We start from the raw sequence: 22,678 nt of genomic DNA on the forward strand, positions 1-22,678 counted from the left end.
TCAGCGGGCCAGACTGGGCACCCGCCGCACTCCCCGCACCCAAGCCCGGCCGGGCCCGAGGGGTGGGGGTGTGGGGGGGTGGGAGGTAGGGGAAGCAGGGGGCGGAGTTCCGTCCTTCGCTGATTGGCTCAGGGCGGATGGGCTGCGGCCGGGCCGAGCCAACCCGCGACGTGTTGCTATGTGCTGAGCCGAGGGGATAGGCGCGGGGGTGCGTCCGTCACCGGGCAGCCCCCGGCCCCAACCCGGAGGGATGCGGAGTGGCGGCGGCGGCAGTGGCGGAGACTGTGGCTTTAAGAGCGCGCCCAGAGCCCGGGATCCGGCCGGGCGGTCCTTCGCTGCTGCGCACCCCCGCGGAGCCGAGCTCAGCGCTGGCCGGACGGGGCTGCCTGCTGCCGGGTAAGCAGATGCGAGCGCTGCGCGGGCCGGGCGTGCGTGGGCGTGGGACGCGCTGTCAGTTCGGGCGCCCGGCCCCGGGCACTGGGCTCAGGTCCCGTGGCTCCTGCGGCCCGGCTTCTCCAGAGCGCGCGGCGCCCTCTGCCCCTCGCAGCCGAGGCGGGGTCTGGCTGGGGGGGGGGGGTCTCCCCGGGGGGCCGCGGGCTCAGGGGGCGGGGAGCAGGCCGCCGGGGCCACGTGACCGGTTTGTTTACAAACACTGCGGAGCTCAGGCGGCGGCCCGCGGCGGGAGCCCAGGTGGCCCGGGTTCCCCGGTCGGGGCTGAGGACCTGTGTGGCGAGCCAGGCTAGTCTGGGGCGCGCGGCTAGGCGGCGAGGGTAGGGTGGAGGGAACCTGGAGACTCAGTTGCTGCTGCTTCCTTAGCGTAGTTCCCGTAGTTCAAACTCCGTGGGGGGCAGGGTAGGGACTACGGGCGTTTTCTGTCTCCGAGGACGCTAAGTCTCCGCAGGAGACACTGGATCTGGGGGCGCCGCCCTCAGTGCCCCCGCCTTCGGGGGACTGGCCGCCCTCGAAACTCCCAGGAGCGCTTGGCCAGCTCCGGGCCGAGGTAACCGCAGCCGAGTTCCTGCCTGGCCGCTTCCCGGCGCCTCCCCAGTGCCCTTGCCAAGGGGGTGGGCGCGAGTGCTCTCCTGCCCGCCGGAATGTAGGGGCCTCTCCAGCGAGTACCTCCCAGGAACTGGTGCTGAGGGGCAGCCCCAACCTCTCACTGCTTCAAGTTCATCCTCCTTGGCCACTGACCTCTCTGGGTGCCTTTATCCAAGTGGTGGTTTTTCTCTCTTTGACGGGTGGGGGGGAACCACCTGTTCTTTTGGACCCAGCCCAGGAGACTGCCACTTTTGACTTCACTCTCAGCTTACAAGAGCTTACAAAGCCAAGAGAGTGAGTGTCCTCTGTTCTGCATGTAGCTGACCCTCCCACAGCTCTGAGGCCGTGAATGGTACAGGAAACTGCTCCTGGGCTTTGCTGGGATTTCTGCTTTTTCGCCTCCTTGTCAGTTTGTCCAAGGGGCTTGAGGCTCTTTTCAGTAAGTCCAAAAATCTGACACAACAGCTAGCTACTCATCTTTTTTTTTTTTTTTTTTTTTTCTCCTGCTCTTCCTCCCATGTTCCTCTCTTCGGGTCCAGCAAGATGTGCAATTCCCTGCATGGAACGAAAAGGGAAACTGTTTTATTCTCTGTGCTCCACTTGCTCACGTAGCATAAGCCTTGGAGGAACCTAGGGGATTGAATTGAGAATTTAAGTGATTTGCCCAAGGCAACTTTTGTCTCTGGCTCTAGGGTGGGACTTCACCTGCTTGATGCTCTCCCGTGCTTTCCTGATTCAGGGCCTTGTGAGCAAGTGAGCCTGGATTCACCCTTCCATCCCTGACTTTCCTTTGACCTAGTCACGGCCGTGGACTGCAAAGTTGGGCTGAACCTAAGTTCTTTCTGACCCTAATCTACGCTAATGAGTGGCTCAAAATTCTTCACCAAGGAACTGATGCAGCCTGAGAAAGGTCGTGCAAACTTCCCTTTAGTACCTTTCCTTATCATCGGCTCCATGATAAGGGTCTCAGGCTGGAGCAGGGTGGTGGCCTTGGGCTCATCCCCCTCCTCAGTTTGGCTTTGCCTTATCAGTTTAGGATTTGATAACAGCCTCTCCATCTTGCTATTTTTGTGCTTGAACTAAAATCCAGAAGCTTGGAGTTAGGGGTAGAAAATGGAAAATAAACACCATGCACAAAAATATTGCTTTCCTTTTTCCCTCTAGGAGAGTGGTTTTCAAACTCTGAGTGGGGTTCACAGTGAGGAATACATTTGACATCACTGCACAGAGGTCCGCAACTGCATAAGTGTCGGGAAATAACTGCCCTTACTACCTGCAGTGTGTTCTATTTATAATTTTTTCCTACTTAGTTAAAAAAAAAATCAGCTGCTGGTCATGACTCATGAATTTGGTTTTTTTGACCAAACAGGTCACTGCCCAAAGTTTAAGAAACATGGCTCTAGGAGTTCCCGTTGTGGCTCAGTGGTTAACGAATCTGACTAGGAACCATGAGGTTGCGGGTTCGATCCCTGGCCTTGCTCACTGGGTTAAGGATCTGGCATTGCTGTGAACTGTGGTGTAGGTCGCAGACACAGCTTGGATCTAGCATTGCTGTGGCTGTGGCGTAGGCCAGTGGCTACAGCTTCAGTTCAACCCTCAACCTGGGAACCTCTATATGCCATGGGTACAGCCCTAAAAAGACCAAAAAAAAAAAGAAAAAGAAAAAGAAATGACCTGGGTAGTATTTTTAAAATGCAGTTTATGAGTGCACTCTGGAGTTGTTTATTCTCAGTGGGGCACTTTTTCTTTTCTTTCTTTCTTTTTTTTTTTTTAATTTTAAGGCCGCACCTGTGGCATATGGAAGTTCCTGGGCCAGGGATTGATAGGGGTGGTGGTGGGGAATTGAACTCACAACTATCCAGCAACCGGAGCTGCTGCAGGTTCTTAACACTGCACCACAGCAGGAACTCCAGGGCACATTTCTAATAAGTGGGCCATACAGTTGTGAGGCAGGTGATTGATAAGAAACCCTGATCTAGGGGGAATTGGGGGCAATGAACAATGAAAGGCATTAACTTAGATGTGAAGTATGCAAAACCTTCATCAGATCTGTGACCCACACTGTGTAAATCCAGGATGACTCATCTGGCCCACTAGCCCAGGCTTTGAAAAGTAAGGGTATAGTGTTTGCTTTCAGCTTCCATGAAGCATTGGCCCAAAAAGGCAGGCCCCCCACTCCTTCCCCACACAACCCTGCTCCAGCCCATTTGAGGGCTGCCGCTTGCTGTCCTATGCCATTGGATGTTTCTAGGAGTTGGGGTCCTGAGTAGTGCTTGCTGTGTTAGCTACAGATTATGTGAATTTTCAGTTTTAATGATTTTAATGGTTTTGAGTGGATGACACAGTCATTGTGCCAGGGATATTACCAACTGGCCAGCAGAAAAGGTTGATTTTGTTTATTTAACATCTGGGCATTCCACAGGGGGAAGGGCAGACTGGCGATTTTATTTTTGTTGGGGATCGGGGTGGGGGGGGGGTTGCCCAGGGGCTTGTCTGTCAACAGTTGTTTAATAAGAAGAGGTGCAAGTCTCCTTACTTACCGTCGCTCTGGTTCTTTGTTTTGTAACAGCTCCGCTCCTGTGTGCAGGTGGACTTTGTTAGTCATCTAGTTTCTGATGCTGTTCCCTCGGTCGCTGCTTTCAAGCATAAACGTACACACACCTGATGCATCCACATGTTGTTTCCCTCTTAGTTAACTGTGCCCCAACATGTTGGTGAAAGAGGTTTCCTTGAATTTATCAAAGCTGCAATTTAGCTTCAAAAAGAATTCAACATTATCCAAATTCAAATTCAACTGTGGTGCTTCTAGCCAGGGGTATGCCTTATATGGGAACACTAACTGTAGGATAGTTGAAATTAATAATGTTCAGTTTGGTCAAGCAGCTCACATTTAGAACATTTAGTTGTGAGCTTATGCAAAAAAAAGAAGGCAACAGAAGGATGGTGAATGATGGGATATCCTAGGATAGGAAAAGCAGGGGGAAGAGAGGTCAGGCAGGATTCAAATGGAGCTCTGGGGTCAGTTTTCTTTGTAAATTTTTGTAAATTATCTTGGCATTTCCCTAAGGTCTGTCCACCAAACCACCAGTTGCTCTGACAATTGCATTCCCTTAGCTCGCCTTTTTTTCTTTTTTTTAAAGGACTGCACCCAAGGCATATGGAAGTTCCCAGGCTAGGGGTCGAATCGGAGCTATAGCTGCCAGCCACAGCAACGAGGGATCAGAGCTGCATCTGTGACCTGCACCACAGCTCGAAGCCAGGTCAGTTTCTTAACCGGCTGAGTGAGGCCAGGGATTGAACCCGTGTCCTCATGTGTACTTCGGGTTCGTTACCCCTGAGCCACGACAAGAACTCCATTCCCTTAGCTCGAAGGGGTATAAAACTCTGGCAAAAGAAGTGTCCTTTCCAGCGATGGAAAGCCAGGGCCCACAGGCTAAAGGTATTCTTTTAAGAGTTGAAAGCTTAGTGGTATTATCCCTAACAAAAGTCTGTGGTACTTCTGTGTATAGATACTTGCATCTTAAAGGACCTGCACCTACCCTGGGAGCTGTGATTGTAGCCCTGGCAGGTTTAAAAGTAAATAGGATTATGCCATTCCCATGTTTACAACTTTCCTGGCTTCCCGGTGCCCTTCAGAAATAATCCAGCCCCTTTCCCTGAAGTCCTTGCAGGACCTGGCCCCCTCTCCTGGCTTCTCCCACCTCACTTCCTACCAGTCCTCACCTGGTCTGCTCTGCTTCTGTCCGGCTTCAATTGTACTAGCCTTCCTGAGGTTTCTAAAACATGTAAGGTTTGTTTTTGTCATCGCGCCTTTCTACTTGTCTTCTGTCACTTGGGCCTCAGAGAGCCCCTCCCTGACCTGTTGTCTAACACAGCCCTGCCTCCCTGCCCCTCATCCTCCCTTTATCCCTTTAATTTTGTGTTTTTCAAAGCACTTTAATGCTGGAAATGGTTGTCTCCTCGATGGTTGGATTGGAAGCTCTGTCTTGCTCACTGCTGACAGCGCCTGGCAGGGAGTCACACAGGATAGATACCTAATTGTTGGTGGAATGAATGAATGAATGAATGTCCGAGAGAGCCATGGGGTAGAGTCTTTAACAGTAGGAAATAATAATTTATTTTCAAAAGGAAAAGGAGTTTTCCCTTTCCTGGGAATTTCTCTTCCCTTGGAATTCGTTTCTTCTGGATTTCTGCTTTTCACACTACTTTTCATCCTTTCATTCTTTTTAAAGGTGCCAAACTCTCTAAAAGCTCCATTGTCATTTCATTGTTGTTAGTAACTGTTGCCTCCCCTACTAACCTTTATTCTGGGTCTTGCTGTTCTCCAGACAAACAAGCATTTCTAGCAGTAATTGCATTTTCTTAATACTAGGAGGCACTATACGAAGAGCTGAGAGCCTTGGCTTTGGAACCAAAAGGATCTGAATAATTGGCTCTGTGATCTTGGACCATTTGCTAAAATTCTTTAAATCTCTGTTCCTTATTTGTAAAGTGGGACTAATAATAGTTAATGTTACACAGGATTGATGGGAGGATTAGATGAGAGATTGCATGGGAACCCAGACACAGAGCCTGGCACATATGCACTTTGGTATTAGCTATTAATAGCAACACTAATATTAATAGTTGATTCCCTCTCTCTCTCACTAGCAGGAATTCCCATCCATTGATTTGGGAGTGGGCAGTAAGAGGGAAACTACCAAATCTAAAGGAGGGTAAAAACATGAAGCCCAAAAATGTTACTTAGATTTCTCAGAATTGGAGTGGAATTTAGAAGTAATCTAATTGCAAACTGCTGCCCAACTCTTAATAAACATCCATGTGGAAGATGTAATATTTATAGAAATGTTTGGAAGGACATGTTGTCTACCTGGTCTTAGTTTTATCCTTGTATTAAACTGGGCCAACTGAAAGCTTCATACTTTGGCAGTGTTAGCTTAGCCCCTCCAGAATTATTTTGACTGAGCTGAACTTGGGTGTCCTGCCCTTTGCTTTTAAGGAGGGACGCTGTCCAAAATAGCTTTATATAACGTGCTACTACATTTCTTATGAGTGTGTATATTGTTGAAGACTTAAGCTGCAACTTCACTTTCTCTGTTAATTGGAGAAATTTCTTTCAGAACTCAGTGCCAGGAAAAGCTTTGCCTCTCCCAAGGAACTGGCATGATTTTTCTTTGTGGGTGAGTGGATAGAACTGATCATATTTCTCTTTTCGCTTTGGCTGCCAGGAAGCACAGAACCACATTTGTGGCTTGACTTTAGTAACTATGGGGCCCTGCATCCTAATTTTTTTCCAGTGTTAACCTTATATTTTTTATTTTCTCTACTTTCAAGTTAATGATTTATAACTCTGTTAATTGGATGTATGCTGGATTGGGGATTAAAATCCATTTTAAGTGATATATTTTAGATATACAAACATTGAGGCTCAAACAAGCAAAAAGGACTTGCTTAAGACACAGAACTCATTAGGACAAGCATAGACTGCAAGCCATACCTTTTATTTCTAGGGCCCAGGGCTTTTTTTTTTTTTTTTTCTTCTTCCTACACCCATGGCATGTTTAAATTGGGTTGAATTACAGCTGAATTAGAGCTGCAGCTGCCAGCCTACACCACCACCACAGCCACACCAGATCTGAGCCACATCTGGGACCTCCTCTGCTGCTTGGGGCAGTGCTGGATCCTTAACCCACTGAGCAAGGCTAGGTATCGAACCTGAATCCTCATGGACACTAGTTGGATTCTTAACCCTCTCAGCCACAGCAGGAACTCCCCCAGAGCTCTTGTACTCCTGTCCATTCTGGAAGACTACCGACTACTGACTAAAACCCTGAATAACCCATAATGTCTCAATATTCAGCAAAGCCTACCTTTGTGATGGGGCAATGAGTTGTGGCGCTGCCACCCAAATTCCTGTTTCCTGGCTGGGTCAGCAGCACTGTACTCTCCTGTCTCCTGAGTTGCAGGGTTGTCAGCTGTGCCCCATGGTCCTGAGAATGTAGTATGTCCAGGCTTAGTTGGTTTTATCTGAAATGAGACTACCAGCTCAGAATGAAATCAGCCTCTCATGTCTTGAGTTCCCTTGTGTGTTTCTTGCCACAAAAGGAAGGCTTGATGGCCAAAGGGCAGTTGGGTGCCCCTAAGGCTCAGACCGGGTCTTCTGTGTGTAAACAGTGGTTGAGTTTGGCTGGGCTGAAGAAAGTGGCTTTATTCTATCTGATGTAAAATATGAGTTATTGGAAATATTGACCAGCCTAATGATTCGTTTTCCCGTGGTGTTCTGGTTGGGAGTACCTGGGGCAAGAGAGCATAGGCTTGGAACTTAGCCCACCTGAGTCAGGAAAATTTTGATTCCGATTTTGAGATAGAGAAGTGGAACCTCTGGCCGCAGGCTGAAGCTCAACCTTGGTTTTGTTTAATTTTCCTGGGTGATCAGCTAATAAAACCTTTGAGAGATAAAGATAAGTGTAATAGAGCCCCTGCCCCTAAGAGCATATCCTCAAATAGGAGGGATTACGGCATATGTGTCAAGCAGAGTCCAAGGTAGAAAGAGTTTAAAGTCATTGCGGAGATACCAAAAGAGGAAAGGCATTTTGGAGATGGGGCTGGGAAGAATGAGGAAGCTTTAAACCTGCAGAAACATGCCAGGAGAAAAGAGTGTGTGCAAAGGTCCAGAGGTATGAACGTGAGCGGTAACGTATGCGGAAGGCTCAGGAGGCTTGTGGGATGTGGGCAGGAGGCATTGCCTGGGCTGCCATTGCTGCAGTGGAGAATAACTCTGTAGATGTGGACTGTGGCTTAATCTCACAGTAGACCTCGGGAGGGTGAAGACCTGTGAACCGTGGCTGACACAGAGGATGATCAGAGGCATCCTCAAGAGTGAGACCTTCCCTAGGGCTTCTCAAACCTGATTGCTTTAAGAATTCCTGGCCCAGGAGTTCCTGCTGTGGTACAGCGGGTCAAGGATCCGACTGCAGCAGCGCAGGTCACTGCAGAGGCTCTGGTTCACTCCCTGGCCTGGCTCCGTGGGTTCGAGGATCCATGTTGCCCCAGCTGAGGTGTAGTGTAAGGTTGAAATTGTGGCAGGGATTCAGTCCCTGGCCCGGAAACTTCCATATGCCACAGGTGCTGCCCCTGGAGGAAAAAAAAAAAAAAAAAAAAAAAGAATTCTTGGCCCAGCCAAAAAGCCTGTACCATCAGAATTTTCAGGATGGGGAAATCTAATAAGAGCAAGCAAATAATATCTTCCCCTACCCCTAGTTTCCCAGGTTTTTCTAAAGCAGTCCACCCCACACACACCTGAAGTCTGGAAAAATCACTGAGGTAGTTCCCCTTGGCTGAAACCAACTGCTAAACTTCCTTAACCTTTGGCCTCCTTTCCCTGACTTTCTACTTTGCCTCTTTTTCTTTTGCTTGTGTGTCATCCATTATATTTTTTCCCTTTTATCTCTTCTCTTACCACTTTGGTCTTTGTCTGTTTGGGGGGGGGGTTCCCTGTCTAAATTGACCCACCACCAAATGGACCATAAAGTGTAAATGAGGAATTCCCAGGTGGCGCAGTGGGATAGGGATCTGGTATTGTCACTGTTGTGACCCCAGGGACTTCCACATGCTGTGGGCATAGCCTCCTCCCCCACCCAAAAAAAAGGAGAAATGAATTCTCTTCCAGTATTTGCTGTGCTAATGGTATAAACATATGTCTTATGTAAATGTAAATTAGACAGGGCTTTTGGTTCGTTTTGCTTACATGATTCTTAATTTGTTTTCTTTAGGATTTGAGGGAAAAAGTATCCCCACACATGACGGCAGCCTTAAAGCTAAATATCCTATTAGCAGGAAGAGATGACAAGAACTGCAAACTAGCTTTTTCTTGTGCCTAATCTGCTGTCCCGCCGTCTGGTTCAGGTTATTCCCTTCCCTCATTTGTTTTTCTCAGATTTCTGCAAGTTGACGTGTTGAGCCAACCCTGGGAGCCTGGAGATGTTTTCAGAGACGTTGACATCTTTGTTTGGCATTATAATTAATTGAATTAGACTCTTGCTCCAGGAGATGTGCAGCTCGTTCTAGAAGGGCCCAAGCACCGAGGACGTGCGTCTTCAGACCTCTCAGCTTTGTCTGGGTTGAAGAATGCATTGGAGGATGGGTTCTCAGGGTTCCCTGGTTCTGGTACTTTCTAGCAGAATGACTGACCTTGGGGAAATTACTTAACTGCTCTCGAGCCTTTTCCTCCTCTTTCAGATAGCTCTTGGGCTAGCCTTTACTCGGTCTCTGGATGTGGTCAGGAATGGCTCACAGTCCAGTGGAAACAGTGACCCATAAACCACTAAGTTTGTGGAGCTTTCTTTTTTCCTTTTTTTTTTTTTTAGCTTTTTTAGGGCTGTGCCTGTGGCATATGGAGGTTCCCAGGCTAGAGGTCAAATCAGATCTGTTGCTGCTGGTCTACACCACAGCCACAGCAATGCCAGATCCAAGCCATGTCTGTGATCTACACCACAGCTCATGGCAATGCTGGATCCTTAACGCACTGAGCAAGGCCAGGGATCAAACCCGCATCCTCATGGATCCTGGTCGGATTCGTTACTCCCGAGCCATGATGGGAACTCCCGAGCTTTCTTAAATTATATGAAAAAGCTGTACTGGCAATGCGCTTGGCTCGCCTTGGTATGCCAGGCCTGAAAAGAAAAGAGGCGCTCAATCCTAGGAAAAAATAGCTGCCATTCCCATAACAGGAGAAATCCAGAAGATTGCTCTAGAATCAAGTCTCTCTCCGTGACTCTATTCCTTTTCCTCTCCTTCAGTAAATGGCAGCACTAGATGACAGTTGAACTCTTAGAACAAAATATATTCGTCTTTGGGCTGACCATGGCTGGGACTTTGGACATACAGGCTTCCTTTTGAAAGTGCCTCTGCCCTTTTTTTTTTCCTCCATTGAGTTTTGAATTCAGTTTCCAAATTCCAATTGGTGAAAGGCAGGGAGCCCAGCCACAGATGTCAGAGTCTAGAGTTTTGGATTTATTTGAATTGGGAGATTAAAGTGAGAAGGCCAAAGGCATGCTGACAGCTGAACAATAGAATTGTATTGGCAGATTTGGGATGGATGGTTTGTAACTAATTGGGGCCCCAACTGTGCCCTGGGGGAGCAGCAATTAAACAGAAATCAAGGTCACACTGTGCCCATATTCCCAAAGACATTTGTTTATTCAGTGAATAGTATTAGATATTTGAGTGTGAGACACAAATGACAATCAAGTAATCACCTCAATAAAAGTAAAACTATACCTACCTGTGAAAAGTGCTCCTGGGCCAGAGATCAGATCCGAGCTGCAAGGCCGGATCCAACCCACTGTGCTGGGCCAGGAATAGAACCTGCATCCCAGTGCTCCTAAGATGCTGCTGATCCTATTGCTCCACAGCGGGGGCTCCCAATGTTTCATTTTTATTTAATTAATTTATTTATTTTCACTTTTTAGGGTCGAACCTGAGGCATATACAAATTCCAAGGCTAGGGGTTGAATTGGAGCTGCAGCTGCCGGCCTATACCACAGCCACAGCAAAGCCAGATCTGAGATGCATCTGTGATCTACACCACAGCTCACAGCAACGCCAGATCCCTGACCCACTGAGTGAGGCCAGGGATCGAACCAGCATCTTCATGGATCCTAGTCAGATTCATTTCTGCTGCTCCACAATGGGAACTCCCCCAATGTTTAAAAATACTGGATAGTGGCAAAGTAAGGAGATTAAAAAATAGCTGCTTTACAGAGCAGCAGTGTGCTAGTGGTGTCATTTACTTAGTACTTAACATCAAGGAGTTCCCATTGTGGCACAGTGGAAATGAATCCAACTGGGATCCATGAGGATGCAGATTCAATCCCTGGCTTCGCTCAGTGGGCTAAGGGTCCAGTGTTGCTCTGAACTGTGGTGTAGGTTGCAGACATGGCTCAGATCTGGGATGCTGTGGCTGTGGTGCAGGCCGGCAGCTGTATGTAGCTCCGATTTGACCCCTAGCCTGGGAACTTTCATATGCCTCAGGTGTGGCCCTTAAAAAAAAAAAAAATTGTCAAGAATCTCCAGTGTGCTGGACCGAGTCCTGGGGAGACCAAGGCAGGAGAGTAAAGATTGGACTGCAGGGAGTTCCCAGACACACGGCGGTGATGGGTTCCAGTAGCATTCCAGAGAAGAGTAGGTTGTTTTATGTGCTGGAGGAAGGGAGGCCCAGTTGTGCTTATTAGGGTCTTATTTGAGCTGGGTATTAAGGGATGAGCAGGCATATATTGGGCAGAGAAGATAGGTTAAGGCTTTGCAGGCGGCTGAAGCTACTTGAGAAAAGGGGCATGAACAAGCCGGGTCTGCAGGGGTGACAGGTTTGGAGTGGGGCAGGAGGGTCATGAGAAGATAAGGAGAATTGAGCCCAGGTTCTTGGTGCCACCTAACGGGTTGGGCCTTGTCCTGGAGCCTGCTAGGAAACCACTGGAAGTTTTGAAACATGAGCGAGAGAGATGTGATCAGATTGTGCGGTATAAATAGAATTCTGGAATGGGCTGGAGAGGTAAGAGCTGAGTCAGGGAGCCCAGTTTAGGAAGCGATCACAGTAGCTCAGGGTGAGAGCGGGTAGGGCTCAATGCTGCAGGCAGTGACTGTGAGGACAGCAGTGGGAGAGGGTGGATTGTAGAGGCGCAGCCGACTGTCGAGGGGACAGATGGAGTGCGGCTTAGAAGGGAGAGCGAATAAAGGATGTTTTCCACTTGAGCAGCTGGGCTTCCAGGAGGAAGGAACAGAATTGGGGTGAAGGGGACAGGAACCAGGAGGAATGGGAAAGATGGTGCTGGCTTTGGGAGTTTGAAGGGCCTTCCTAAGAGCCAGACAGAGGCACCCTTTATTTTTTTAGGGCCTCACCTGCAGCATATGGAAGTCCCCAGGCTATGGATCGAATCGGAGCTGCAGCTGCCAGCCTGCACCACAGCTTACGGCAATGCCAGATCCTTATCCCAGTGAGTGAGGCCAAGGATCCAACCCACGTCCTCAGGGATACTAGTTGGCTTCTTTTTTTTTTTTTTTTTTTTTTTTTGTCTTTTTGCCATTTCTTGGGCTGCTCCCGCGGCATATGGAGGTTCCCAGGCTAGGGGTCTAATCAGAGCTGTAGCCACTGGCCTACGCCAGAGCCACAGCAACTCAGGATCCGAGCCGCGTCTGCAACCTACACCACAGCTCACGGCAAGGCCGGATCGTTAACCCACTGAGCAAGGGCAGGGACCGAACCCGCAACCTCATGGTTCCTAGTCGGATTCGTTAACCACTGCGCCACAACGGGAACTCCCTAGTTGGCTTCTTAACCTGCTGAGCCACAGTGGGAACTCCCTTTAGAAAGGAATCCAAGATTCAGGAACAGGAGACAGAGGTTCAGAAAAACATGGATGTGAATGAGAATTTGCAGAGGTGCAGACAGTCAGCCACATGGTGGAAGCACCTCCGAGGAGGAGGAGGAGGAGGAGGAGGAGGAGGAGGAGGAGGAGGAGAAGGATGGAAGAAGAGCAGCCAGGGAGATTGAGGCTCAGCCAGAGAGACAGAAGAACCCAGAGAGGCAAGATGGGGCCCATAAGGGAGAGTTTCAGGGAAAAAGCAGCCCACAAGAGAGCTGAATGCAGCACCAGAGCCAAAGAGTGTTAGCATTCAAAAGTATGAGTGTTTGGACTTGGCATGTTGGAGGCTGCCCATATTTCTGTTACTCAAAAGCCTGGTTGTGATAAATGATATTCATGGAGCATTGCCAGAAGGCTCTGTAGCTCTTCCATTCCTCTGGGGAGTCGATATCGCTGGATCCAGCCAGACTATCAGAAAGCCATGTTCTTGGGCTGCCCTGATTTGACCTCACGTAGAATCCTTTTTACAGAATTGTCTCCTGCAGCCACCCAGAAGAGAAATGTCTCCCAGAAAATCTGCATCCTGGGTGGAAGGGATGGACTGGGGGTTTGGGATTGGCATGTGCACACTGAGGTATATGGAATGTTTGGCAAACGGGGACCTGTCGTATATCCCGGAGAACTCTGCCCAGTATTCTCTGATCATCTATGCAGGAAAAGAATCTGAGAGAGAATGGTTATGTGTGTATGTATGACGGATCACTTTGTTATACAGCAGAAATTATCAACACCCTTGTAAATTAACTACACGTCAATAAAGCTTAAAACAAGAAAGAAAAAAAGAAAATCTGTATCCTGAACAACCAAGATGCTTTTATTTCAGGAAGTTCCTGCTGTGGCAAAGTGGGTTAAGGATCCGGCTTTGCTGTGGCATAAGTTTCAACTGCGGCTTGGATTTGATCCCTGGTGTAGGAACTTCCATACGCCCTGGGTTTGGCCATTAATAATAATAATAATAATAAAGGATGCTTTTATTGCGAGGAAATATAAACCTTATAGCTGCTTCTATTTTTTCTTTCCCTTCTTGGTTACTGGGGAACTTGGCACTTGAAATTCAATAAATATTTATCACTTTAATGGCATGCGTTTCTGTGTCCTAGCTCTTTTGTTCTTTCATTCCTTCTACTCTAATTTCCTAATCTGTTTTAATTAATGTTGTATTGTTTATGTTTTTGCCAGCCACCTTAAATCCTTTTTGGATCTCATATAAATCTATAAGAAAAAGAAGGAAACCGTTGATGAACTTGAGCCAAGTGTCCTTGGTAATGAGTCTTCAGAGTATTTTTGGTTGAAATTATAGAAACAACCCAAGGTAATATCTAGTCTCTTCATAGGGGGCAAGCAACAGCTACGTCTATGTAATGTCTAGTAAATTACATGCAAGTTGCAGAATATTCAAGGGGAAGTGCCTCTTCTCTTTGCAGATGTTCTAACAGATGTAAGCCTCACATGGGGGGCCTCCCAGGCAGAATGCTGAACTAAGGGCCATGTGGTAAATATATTGCTTTGCTAACAGAAGTTGCAAAGCACCATCCAGCAGCCATCTCTGAGTGGACTCGGAGAAACTGGCATATTCTGTGACCTAGCTGAAATCAAGGTCTTAACAGAATGAAGCTTGGCAAATGGGTCCTCAGCTCTGGGGCAGGGTTCAACTGGCAGAGACATCAGTACAACATGAAATCAGGACTTTAAGAGGAGAAGGAATCCTAGACATCATGTAGGATTATCATCTGATAGGCAGTCCTCCTGAAATCAAGACTAGGCCCTGTATCCTGGGAAGTGATGAAGGGTTGGTTTTGTTTATGAAGGAGAGTGGTTTCTTGAATATCCAAACTGGTTTTTATTATCCACTGGATGGATTCGAAATACCACCTCGGTCCAGAGCTATACAGTGGTTAACTTTGAAGCAATGGCATTGCTTTTCCTCCTGTGTGTCTCGCACATTAGCTTGTGGCAGTTTTAATAGGGAAGTTTCAGTGACGTTTGCAGCAGTGGCCCCATCCTGGGATTAGTCGAGTCCATGCAGACCACAGAGGTAACTTCCACTGCACTGAGTGCTGGAGTTTTGTTTGGAATGACATTTGCAATAATGTCAGATCCCCAACTAAGCCATAAAAACCTACGTCAACCACAGGATACCTTTAAGTGGATTAATTTAGGCCTAACCCTCTAACCACCATGAGTCAACCTGGCAGACAGGGAGCACGGCTCAGTTTAGGTCTTGGGAATAGGAATGGTTCCTGTGCTTTTTCTCTCTTGCTGGTAAGGATGATCACAGCTAATCAAGTTTATGAAGCACTAACCATGGGCCGGGTGCTGTGCGGAATGCTTCGCTTGCATTGTGTCCCTGGATGCTTTGGTCTCCTTCATGAGGTAGGCCCTGTTATTCCCTTTCAGGCAACTTGCCCAGTGGTGATGTAGTGAGTGAGACGAACCAAGACAGACTCCAAGTCCATCTGTCTCTAATCCTGTCCCCATCACCAGTGGACGACACCGCCACCCACTTCTCTTATGCTCTTATGTGGCAGCCCAGGGAAACCCTGGTCTGGGTCCAGGATTCTGGTGAGATTAGGAAGTGGGGAAGGATGACTGTCCTCTTGGGATAGAGGCTTTGCACAACCATTCTATCTCTTTTTTTCTGTCTCCAGTCCCAGAATGGCTCACCTGTCCCCTCTCCACTGCCACCTAGGCATTGCCTCCAATCAGGGCTTCTCTTTTTCTTCCTGGAACAGACTCCCCAGTCATGTCCCTACCTTCCTGTCCTTAAAGCCAGCATAAAGTCCAGTTCAGGCTTTTAAGAGTTTCTAGAAGTAAGAGATGACAAGGCTGGAAAATGGTTAAGGTGTTACTCCAACAGGTATGTATTATACGCTACTGAGCTGTACGATGCTGCAGCATTGTTCATGTCAACCGTGTAAATGTGAAATGGGCATGGATGCCAAAACCAGGCTTTTGATCAACACCTAGGACTCCTGTAGCCTGGAAGAACTGTAGTTCTGGGCATTTCAGGACGGGATCTGAGTGGGGCTGTGCGTTCGGGGAGAATAGAGTTCCATGGGGTTGGAGTCCCTGCGCCCTGCCTCATTACTGGCAGGGGGAGGGGAGGGTCTCCGTCATGTCTGCTACCCACACCGGTGGGGGGGGCTGGTCAGGTCCTCAACCCAAGGGGAAGCCGGGGGAGTTCAGTTCAGCAGTGGCCACACCTATGTGCTCTGTGCTGCCAAGCTCAGGGGGTACAGAAATGACGAAAATCTGGTCCCCACACTCGGTGCTTACTTCTGGTAGAGGATACAGAGGCAGGAAAGGATAATTTCAGTTGTTGGTTTTTTTTCTTTTTTTCTTTTTAGAGGGTCACACCCACGGCATATGGAGGTTCCCAGTCTAGGGGTCCAGTCGGAGCCACAGCTGCTGGCCTATGTCACAGCCACAGCAACATGGGATCCAAGCTGCGTCTGCGACCAACAGCACAGCTCACAGCAATGCTGGATCCTTAACCCCACTGAGCGAGGCCAGGGATCGAACCTGCGACCTCATGGTTCTCAGTCGGGTTTGTTTCTGCTGCACCATGATAGGAACACCAATAATTTCAGTTTTAATTGGGTAAATGTTAAGGAGGAAGTGAGCACAGAGGAGGGGCCAGTAAGTCTGGTGTTGAAGGGGTGTTTGAGCTGAGTTCTTTTTTTCCTCTAGTCCTTGCCCATGGCATGTGGAAGTTCCTAGGCCAGGGCTTGAACCCACGCCACAGCACTGGCCCAAGCCACAGCAGTGACAACGCTAGGCCACCAGGGAAGTCTGGAGTTGAGTCTTTTTTTGGGGAGGGGGTGTCTTTTTTTTTGGTCTTTTTTCAGGGCCACACCCATGGCATTTGGAGGTTCCCAGGCTAGGGGTTTGAATTGGAGCTGTAGTTGCCGGCCTACACCACAGGCACAGCAGCACAGGATCCGAGCTGCGTCTGCGACCCATACCACAGCTCACGGCAATACTGGATCCTTAACCCACTGAGCAAGGCCAGGGATGGAACCTGCGACCTCATGGTTACTAGTCGCGTTCGTTAACCACTGAGCCACGATGGGAACTCCCGAGTTGAGTCTTAATGGACAAGTAAGGGTGTGAGGAGAGGTGGGAAGAATGTGTCAGGCTGAGGGAATAAATAGCATCCATAAAACCGTGCAAACCATGGAAGGGTGAAATGCAGGTGTGGGGTATTAGGGGGAACTACAGAGAGTTTGGTTGCTGAGTCTGGGCACTTGGGAGACCCTTAAATGTCAGTTCCAAAAACGGAGTATAGAGTGGTGTGGTAGAGGTGAGTCTGAAGCTAGTCAGTGGTAGATGGTGTCAGTGGTAGATGGTCGTTGGCAGTACTATACACTTGGAATTTATTGTGTGCTTACTACACACCAGGTGCATATGCTGAGTACTTTGTATGTATTAGCTTAGTTAATTCCCACAAGAGCCCCATGAGATTTTGATATGTGTTCCTAGATTTTGATGAGGCGAACAGGGGCCAGAGAGGTTAAGTAATTTGTTCAAGGTCACACACAACTCAGATTTGAAACCCTCAAGTCTGGTTCCTGAACCCATTTTTTTTTTTTTTTTTTAGGGCCATACCTGTGGCATATGGAAGTTCCTATGCTAGGGGTTGAATCAGAGCTGCAGCTGCCAGCCTACACCACAGCCACAGCAATGCCAGGCCTGAGAAGCTTCTGCAGCCTCAAGGTGATGCCACATCCTGAACCCACTGAGCAGGGCCAGGGATCGAACCCACATCCTCATGGATACTAGTTGAGTTTGTTAGCACTGAGCCACAATGGGAACTCCTGCAGCTTTTTTTTCCCTTTTATAAATTGAGTTATAATTAACATAAAATATATTAATTTCAGGTGTACAGCATAGCAATTTGGTGTTTTTATGCATTATAAAATGATCACCTGTTACTGTCATCACCATACAAAGTTATTACAATATTGTTGACCATATTCCCTCTGTGTACATTTCATCCTCATGACTCATTTTATAGCTGGAAGTTTGTACTTCACCTGTTTCATCTCCTCTCTGGCAACCACCTTTTTTTTTCTCTGTAACTCTGATTCTGTTTCTGTTTCATTATGTTTATTCATTTGCTTTATTTTTTTAGACACATAAGTAAAATCATGGCATTTGTTTTTCTCTGTCTGACTTTTTTACCTTGCGTAATACCCTTCAGGTTTAACTATATGGCCACAGATGACAAAATATCATTTTTTTCTGTGGCTGAGTAATATTCTATTGTATCTAATGTATCCATCTTTATTCATCTGTTGATATCACTTGGGTCGCTTCCATATGTTGGCTATTGTAAATAGTGCTGCAGTGAACATAGGGGTACATAGAGCTTTTTGAATTACTATTTTTGTTTTCTTCAGATAAATACCCAGAACCTACCGGCTTACCCATGCCCCATAATGGTCAGGTCTGTTATTTCTTCCTCTCTTCCTCCCTCCTTCCTCCCCTCCCTCCCCGACCCCATTCCTTTCTGCTGTGCCTGTGGCACATGGAAGTTTTCATACCAAGGATTGAACCTGTGCCACAGCAGTGACCCAAGCTGCTGCAGTGACGACGCTGGATCCTGTGCACCTAGGAGAACTCTATATCTGCTTTTAAAACTCATAACACTGGAGTTTCCATTGTGGCGCAGCAGAAGCGAATCCGACTAGTATCCTTGAGGATGAGGATTCGGTCCCTGGCCCCGATCAGTGGGTTGGAGATCCGGTATTGCCATGAGCTGTGGTGTAGGTTGCAGACTTGGCTCGGATCTGGTGTTGCTGTGGCTGTGGTGTGGGCTTGCAGCTTCAGCTCTACTTTGACCCCTAGCCTGGGAACCTCCATAATGCTGTGGGTGTGGCTCCCCCCAAAAAAAAGGCAACCGCCCCAGTAGCACAGGCTCAAGTGCAGAGGATGGACTTAACAGGTAAAGGAGGCTCAGGGTTCTGTCAGGGCTGTGTGCCTCCAAAATGCTGTGTTCCTGGCAGTGCTTTAGGGCCTTTGGGAAAATGGCCTCTGGGGAGGCTGCCTCTTAGAAGTACCTCAGTAGCAATTAGGAGAAAACTCCTATGAATTCTCCAGTGTCATCACCACCTCCTCTCACCTTGAGAAGAGAATTCTGGGTTTGGAGAAATGTCATCCCAGTAGTACCCTTTCTAGTGCTTGATGGCAAGCTAGGGAGTAGTAATGGAGGTGCAGGCAAACTATGGCTGTCTCTTGGAACTCTTGGGCCTCCTTTATCTTCTTTTTAAGCAGCAACATTTTTTTTTTTAAATTCATTGGCCATTAAAAATAGCAATAGCTAGGAGTTCCCATTTTGGCCCAGTAGAAATGAATCTGACTAGTATCCATGAGGACACGAGTTCGATTCCTGGCCCTGGTCAGTGGGTTAAGGATCTGGCGTTGCCATGAACTGTGGTGTAGGTCTCAGATGCAGCTTGAATCCCGAGTTGCTGTGGCTGTGGCATAGGCTGACAGCTGTAGCTCTGTTTCGACCCCTAGCCTGGGAACCTCCACATGCCTTGGGTACAGCCCTAAAAAGCAAAAAAAGAAAAAAAAAAAGAGCTACAACTTTGGTGTGTTTTATGTGCCAGCACCATGTATGCACTACTTACATCCTCTCATTGAGTCCTCATAACCCTGTGTATGTTAGTATTATTAGAATTGGGGAAGCGGCGGATCAGAGTGGTTGAATAGCTTGCCAAAGTCACTCAGCTAGAAAAGAGTAGAACTGGTTTCTGATTCCAGAGCTCACTTCTTTTCCAGACAGTCTTTGCCTACCCTCTTCCAAAACATCCCGCAAAACCAACACCACTGAGGCACATCCAGGGAAGGTCCGGTCCTATGGCTGGAGGTGTCACTTCCCCTGGTGAGTTCCGCCTTTGCAGTTTCTCTGGCTCTCTGTGTGGCTCAGCCTTGTTTCCACATCACTTACTGAGTTCCGTCATGATCTAAAGCATCCGTTCCTCCTACCCCTCTCTCCTGGGGACACTCAGAAGGTTCTGTTTTGAGTTCACCTGCAGTTGTGGCTCCTGGTGGGAAAGGCCAGACTGAGGGGCTGGTTTGCTGTGTGCTCCCTGTGAGGTTGGTTGTCAAAGCGGTGAATCTTAGGTCTTTGTTTTTAATCATAATAGTTCACATCTTTTCTTTCCATGCTGATCCGCGGGAACCAGCTGGGGGTGGTAGCAAATCTTGCCTTAATTTCCGCTGTGATGGATTATTACTTCACTTAAAATGGTGTTTAATTTGTACATGTGCCCTAAGGCTTTTAAATATCAAGCTCATTTGATTATCACTGGAAATCAATTTAGACTTGCAATATGTTCAACGAGTTGGACTCCAGAAGCCCCATGGAGCCTGTGGCCCCATTAACAGGTATCAGAGTCCAAAAATTAAAATGTGCTGAGTTCTGCAGCAGCCCCATACTCTTAATTTCTTTCTTCAAAAAAGTCTATTTTATCCTTCTCCTAATTTTGTTCTTAAAAAAAAATCTATTTAATCTTTCTCCTAAAAACCGACTTCTTTTAAAGAGAAGCAGCTTTTAATATTTTCCTTTAAAAGGGAAGAAGACCATAATAGGTTATTATTTTTCAGTCCCTAGCTCTTTTCTTCTCACTCAGCCTTCTCACAGGCACAAGGACCTCCTCCCTCTCGATCCTGCTTCACCTTGCTTGCCACTTTCCCACTCATTCTTTTTTTTTTTTTTTTGCTATTTTAGGGCCCCACTCTTGGTATATGGAGGTTCTCCAGCTAGGGGTCTAATCAGAGCTGTAGCCGCTGGCCTACACCACAGCCACAGCAATGCTGAATCTGAGCCGCATCTGCCACCCACAGCAACGCTGGATCCTTAACCCACTGAGTGAGGTCAGGGATCGAACCTGCATCCTCATGGATACTAGTTGGGTTCATTAACTGCTGAGCCGCTAAGGGAACTCCCTCCCCCCTCATTCTTTGTTTGCCCTGTACCAGTTGAACAAGATTCCTATTTCAGCCTGCCACCTTTTTCTTTCTGTTCTTCTCGGGGAAGGAGCCACTTTTGTGGATGCCTATGAATTCTTACGAAAGAGGAAGAGGAGCAGAGTGACTGTAGAGCAGAGTCCAAGGCCTGCCATCTAGCAGGCTTTTCAAGCACCCGGCAGCCTGAGATGTTGCCTGGGATATTACTTACATGGTCCATTTTTCTCATTTTTTACCCTTTTTTTTTTTTTTTTTTAAATTTTTGATCTTTTTAGGGGCCCACTTGAGGCATATGGAAGTTCCCAGGCTGAGGATTGAATCGGAGCTACAGTTGCTGGCCTACGCCACAACCACAGAAGCGCAGGATCTGAGCAGAGTTTGCAACCTACACTGCTGCTCACAGCAGTGCCGGATCCTTACCCCACTGAGCCAGGCCAGGGATTGAACCTATGTCCTCATGGATATAATCAGGTTCATTACTGCTGAGCCATAATGGGAATTCCCCATTTTTCTCTTTTAAGTTTAGAGCTGTGGTGTCTGATGCATGTGTTTGTGTTTTTATGTGACACACTCATGTTTCATGCTGACTCTGAATGCTGATTCCTCAGAAGGTGGCTTCGAATACATTTTGAGATTGAGATTTGAAACTGAACATAACCAGAAACCCCTGCCCTGTGAACTTTTTTTGGGGTTTCCTCCTGAAGAGAAGTGAGAGAAGAAATAATTCTGCTCTGGGGAAATGCATAATTTAGAAGCTGTCTGCATGGGTAAGAAAACAGACTCTGTGGCTCTCTGTAAACGCAGACTGGCAGCCAGGGCTCGTTGTTTCCTTTGCTTCCCTCAGTGTTTGTATAAGGCGGATGGGGCCGGAGCTCCTCCTGCTCCGAACTGGGCAGCCGAGGCTGTGGACCTCAGAGGCGGCTGGCCTGCGGCAGGCCTCCCGCTCACATCCCCTGCCTCGGTCTTTTCCTGTTTCTGACCCTCTGACCTATCACCCCTTCCTCTCCTGGAGATGCTGTTTTGCCTGAGAGCGGAACAGGAGTACTGGGGAGTGGAAGGGTTTTCCAGGAAGCCCCAGGCGAAGTACTTTGCTCTTTGCTACCACCTGGAACACTGCAACTCCCAACAGCATTGGTCTACCACGGGCTTTGGCTCTGACCCCTCTCCTTATGAGTGAGTGTGCCTCGGGTGAGGATACCAAGGCAAAGCTGGGAGGTTAATTCTTTTCTTTTTTTTTTTTTTCCACTTTAAAAAAAAATTAAAGTATCGTTGATTTACAGTGTTCTGTCAATTTTTGCTGTACAGTAAAGCGACTCAGTCATCTTCTTCTTCTCATATTAGCTTCCATCACGTTCTAACACAGGAGATCGGATAAAGCTCCCTGTGCTGTCTGGTAGGCCTTCATTGCTTGTCCATTCTAAATGTAATAGTTTGCATCTACTAACCCCAAACTCCCGGTCCATCCCACTCCCTCCCCCTTGGCATCCACAAGTCTTCGAGTCTGTTTCTGCTCTGTAGACAGGATCATTTTTTATCACATTTTAGATACCACATATAGGTGATAACTTGTGGTATTTGTCTTTCTGTTTCTCTTACTGACTTACCTTAGTACGAGAATCTCTAGTTGCATTCATGTTGCTGCACATGGTATTGTTTCATTCTTTTTTTTTCCTTTTTACAGCTGAGTAGTATTCCGTTGTGCATTATACGTACCACATCTTCTTAATCCATTCATCTGCTGATGGACATTAGGTTGTTTCCATGTCTTGGCTGCTGTGAACAGTGCTGCTGTGAACATAGGGGTGTGTGTATCTTTTTGATTGTAGTTTCGTCCGGATGTATGACCAGGGCTGGCATGACTGGTTTATATGGTGGTTCTATATTTAGTTTTCTGAGGAACTTCCATACTGTTTTCCATAGTGGTTGTACCAGTTTACCTTCCCACCAGCAGTGTAGGAGGGTACCCTTTTCTGGGGAGGTTAATTCTCACCTCCCTATCCTTCTGTAATGTTTCTGTATTGTTCCGTGTAATTACACATTTTTAAAATAAGCAGTGGGAGACCGAGCGGGGAAGACCTTATGCCTGGGTCCCTGTAGATCTGAATCCCTTCAACAGTTGGTCATGTGTAATTGGTCATCCCGGACATGGGGCTTGCTTGGCTCAGCTGCTCAAGGGACATGCAGGGTAAGGGATAGAGACCATTGCTGTCCTTCAGCCTCATGCTGGCCAGTGGTGTTGGCCA

General features: G+C 47.6%; 1 protein-coding gene across 2 annotated transcripts in view; it reads left to right on the plus strand.

The window, feature by feature from the left end:
- The first annotated feature begins 318 nt into the window (after positions 1–318).
- YPEL2 (yippee like 2) overlaps positions 319–22,678 on the plus strand; it is a 70,411-nt gene continuing 48,051 nt past the window's right edge. The window contains exon 1 of one of the 2 annotated variants that reach the window (XM_003131686.7): positions 319–396. The gene's annotated coding sequence lies outside the window, so the exon portion shown is untranslated. Of the gene's footprint in view, positions 397–641; positions 739–22,678 lie in introns of those variants that run through there. The other variant, XM_084985019.1, reaches the window with a different exon arrangement.

Source organism: Sus scrofa, chromosome 12 (assembly GCF_054392235.1).
Source record: "Sus scrofa isolate SSC_HxYL_T2T_F1_AM1 chromosome 12, Sscrofa_HxYL_maternal_Yorkshire_Landrace_v2.0, whole genome shotgun sequence".
NCBI lineage: Eukaryota > Metazoa > Chordata > Mammalia > Artiodactyla > Suidae > Sus > Sus scrofa.